Genomic DNA, 4,325 nt, shown 5'->3' on the forward strand with positions numbered 1-4,325 from the left:
ATCAAATGGCAAACACTGCTTTCATAATAGTACATTTTTGGATATACCATAAAATCACTGTTGTTCTAAATCTAAAGCTCTTTGGGCTTTCATAGGCTTATATCTACACTTCAATACAATGTTCTACAGTGAAAGTAATCTACTGAGAAGGGTAACAAGTACACTGTAAACACCAATGCAATGTAGAAACAGAAAATATTTATTAGGCCAAACATTACAGTTGTATACAGTAGCATACAACAAAACCATAAACATATGTAAACCAAAAGTATATTCTTTAGAATACAGTAAAAACACAATTGTGTGTGTGGGGTCCCGGGGGGGGCGGGGGGGGGGCAGTCACCAGTGCTAAGCCACGCTTCATCTCTTCTCCGACCTGGGTCTGGCCACAATACTTTGCCCATATCACAAGATACGTTTTCTCTTGCCAAACATGGAGGGAAGTATCTCCTAGCATGACGTATCCAACCTTGGAGAGAGGCAACCTCTATGTCCCCACATTAGTCCTCCATTGCCTGGAGAAGCGGCATGCGGGCATAGGGTTGGCGATCATACACTTTCCAGCGCCAAGCTGAGAAGAATTCCTCTATGGGATTCAGAAAAGGTGAATATGGGGGTAGGTACAAAACTACAAATTGTGGATGGGTGGCAAACCAGTTTTGAACCAGAACAGCCTGGTGAAAACTAACATTGTCCCATAAAACCACAAATCTAGCAGGCTCCTGAGCATATGGCCGGTTTTGTACGGACCCAGTGTGGCATTGTGATGGAGGACCCCGTTTTGAGTGATGGCAGCACATATTACCCCCACGCTGTCCAGGGACATTGGTAATTGCCCTCTGTCCTATTACATTTCTTCCATGGCGCCTGGTTTTGGTGAGGTTGAAGCCAACCTCATCCACATAAAATCATGGCGAATTACATGGGCATCCAGCTCCAATACTCTCTGTAACAGACAAAAGGATATACAGATGAGTAAATATGGTATGTCTGAAGTACTGGAAGTAGTGTTGCATACATACCTCTACAAAGTCATGTCGCATATTCTTGACTCTGTCAGAGTTTCTCTCAAATGGCACCTTGTAAAGTTGTTTCATCGTCACTCGGTTGGAGGATGCGTTGTATGGTCGACAGGCTTGTATGGTCGACAGGCTTACAACATTGATGTTGTTAAATATGGTGTCATTATTCAAGATATGCTCTCTTATCTCCCGAATCCTAATTGCATTGCTGGCCAAAACCATATTTATAATGACAGTTTCTTGTACATCTGTAAACAACCGTCCTCGTCATCCAATATGTCTTTGCCTTTCCACTCTGTACAGAATTCAAACACAGTATGTGTTCAGCATAGGAACTGTAAACAATGTACAAAAAATGTAGTACAGCATGATAAACAACCTCATTCATTCAATGCAGTGCAGTAAATGGACAGCTTAGAGTTACAATTTATGTTTATGCAATACTATGCAGTTATACATATTTTACAGTACATTACTGAAATGCTAAAATAGTCATTAGATAGTTGCATACCTGTTCTCATTTCTGAAGGTTCGAATTATGGACGCCACTGTAAATCGACTCAAGTTGGGCTGGACTCTCAGTCCAGCCTCTCTCATGGTCAAACCGTGGTTGATCACATGATCAACAAGTGTTGCCCTAATCTCATCAGAGATGGCTCTCCTTCCTTCTCTTCTTTGCCCTCGTCCTCTTCTTCCTCTTCCTCTCCCTCCTACTCCTCTTGCTCTCTGTCCATTGTTGGCATCCAATGTTCAAAACAGGTCATCTGACCTTTGACCTATTCATAGGCCTATACTACAGTAAAGCAGTGATTGGTTAGTGATCAGTTAAGCTATTAGTGTTTGCACATGTGAGGAGTGTGTGTGACCTGGTGAATAAGTGTAGCATTTTGATTGGTTGTGTTTGGAAAAGGAAAGCAAGTCACTTCCTGTTAGATTTTTGTGTTTTAGGTAGAGAATTGTGTGTAGTGTTTTGAAAAAAGTGTTTTATGCAATTGACAACTGAGTCAAAGGCTGAGAAATAGCTCATGGATTTGGATATTTGGTGTGTAGTTTTGTGACATGAAAAGATTTTGTGTGTAAGCAGTTGGAAAAAAATGTAATTGAAATGCATTGCAGGTGCCTACCTCATGAAGCTGGTTGAGAGAATGCCAAGAGTGTGCAAAGATGTCATCAAGGTAAAGGGTGGCTACTTTGAAGAATCGCAAATATAAAATATATTTTGATTTGTTTAACACTTTTTCGGTTACTACATGATTCCATATATGTTATTTCATAATTTTGATGTCTTCACTATTATTCTACAATGCAGAAAATAGTACAAATAAATAAAAACCTTGGGATGAGTAGGTGTGTCCAAACTTTTGACTGGTGCTGTATGTATGAGTGTGGAGGGGAGGAGGGCATGAAGGTGCTAGGTTGTGGCGGTAGGGAATGTGAGACGTGTGTGTGGATGAATGTATGTGTGTGTCTGTTTGTTGTGGCATGTGTGTGTGTGGTGTGTGTGTGTGTGTTTGAATGTGTGTGTGTGCGTGTGTGTGTGTGTGTGTGTGTGTGTTTGAGTGTGTGTGTGTGTTTGAATGTGTGTGTGTTTGAAAGTGTGTGTGTGTGTGTGTGTGCGTGTGCAGGTCCATGTGTGTGTGTGCGTGTGCGTGTGTGTGTGTGTGTGTGTGCGTGTGCAGGTCCATGTGTGTGTGTGTGTGTGCGTGTGTGTGTGTGCGTGTGCGCGTGTGCGTGTGCGTGTGCGTGTGTGTGTGTGCGTGTGCGTGTGCAGGTCCATGTGTGTGTGTATGTGTAGTGTTTTGAAGCGTTGAAGCTGTGCAGAGCGTAGCGTTGTTCAGGCTTACTGTAGGAAGTCTTTGTTGCCTGATGAAACAGTCAGAGAGAAGGAGCTGAGAGCAGAGAGTTGGATAGAGAGGTGGAGTGAACTGAAATGTATTTTTTTCTCACCAGTTTGAAGCAAAACATTGACAAAACGTTTTTTTGAAGGATATTTCATGCAGATAACCCTCATACTGAACACCAATGGTAATTTTACAGCTTTGGCATTCTATTTTTATTTTAAAATCATCTTATTTAATAATTGAATGAATTTCACATGATAAGGCCAAACAGCGCTAGAGATAATGACAGAAACCTGTGATAATCTGAAGTACACTAAAAGGCCACTAGATGTCGTTTTATAAAATTCCAAATAAATCTTGAAAGTTACCAAAATTCTGGTAGTTTACTGGTTTCCAGTAATACACAACCTCCCTTTGCAACCCTAGTCGTGAGACACAGCCTGTGTATCTCGTGATCAGGCTCATTACTACAAGCTGAGTATCATGTGTATAATGCATCGCTTGGGAATGAGAGGGTGGTTTCTGGGGCTAATTTTTCTACTTTCTGTGCCTCCGGAGAAGCAGTCTGTCCCGATATTAGAGACCCAAGAATTTTCACACACACACACACACCGGTGCAATGCTAATCGAGCCTGCTGAAACAGCAGCTGTCCGATATGAGCTGACACACTCACAAGATGTTATGAGCCATGAGACACACACATGCTGACATACACACACACAAGATGACATTCATACACAACTATGTTACACATACACACATACACATGCACACAATTATATACTGAGATAGACTCATGCAAGAAAATATGCTGTTTTAAAAACAACCGAATTTGAGTTATTTGTTGCCTGAACATCATACTGTTACAGTACCATGGATTTTCAGTCTACAAGCCAGAATGTTGAATAAAATGATATTTAAACTTACTTTACCAGTTGTACATGCTGTTTGTACTTTTGGTGGTAGGAGGTGGAGATATCCACAGGAAAGTGTTGTTTACCTGACATTTTGCAGAGCTGGCAGGTTCTGTCACTTGTATTTTCAGTCTCTTCACACATCACATGTGATGCTCAATATGTCAACAATAGCCAAATGTAACCGAACATAGTCGACCAAAGCACGTTTCCTTGCAATGAGCGAGAAGTGTTTGCCTTTCGGTCTGTGGTTAAGTTAGGCTCGGCCATATTGTGCAAGTGTTTGTCACGTGAGAATTGCATCAGTATTGAAAATAAAAAACAGAACTACAAACCAATGTACAGACCAGTGAACTGAAGGCCGGGTTGATAACACTTCCCTGTGGATATTTTCTACCAGATTACCTCCGACATATAGTAGGGACAAAATCAGAGAACAACAGGTTAAGTAAGTTGAAATTAAGTTTGTTCAACATTCTGGCTTGTAATGGTTCTGTTTGGGAATGCTGAGACTACATATTAGAGACGAGTGTGTAAATATTTCACT

At 41.2% G+C, this 4,325-nt stretch overlaps 1 long non-coding RNA gene across 2 annotated transcripts; it reads right to left on the bottom strand.

The window, feature by feature from the left end:
* Positions 1-228: 228 nt before the first annotated feature.
* Positions 229-3,980, bottom strand: LOC135564599 (uncharacterized). Of its 2 annotated transcripts, none has more exons than XR_010461159.1 (3): positions 3,792-3,980; positions 1,534-2,911; positions 229-1,317 (listed from the first exon to the last, which is right to left on the bottom strand). It is a non-coding gene; the product is annotated as an uncharacterized LOC135564599 (long non-coding RNA). The 2 variants fall into 2 exon arrangements; XR_010461160.1 differs by having other exon boundaries at positions 229-946; positions 1,023-1,317; positions 1,534-3,980.
* Positions 3,981-4,325: the final 345 nt, after the last annotated feature.

The sequence above is a fragment of the Oncorhynchus nerka genome, linkage group LG25 (genome assembly GCF_034236695.1).
Source record: "Oncorhynchus nerka isolate Pitt River linkage group LG25, Oner_Uvic_2.0, whole genome shotgun sequence".
NCBI lineage: Eukaryota > Metazoa > Chordata > Actinopteri > Salmoniformes > Salmonidae > Oncorhynchus > Oncorhynchus nerka.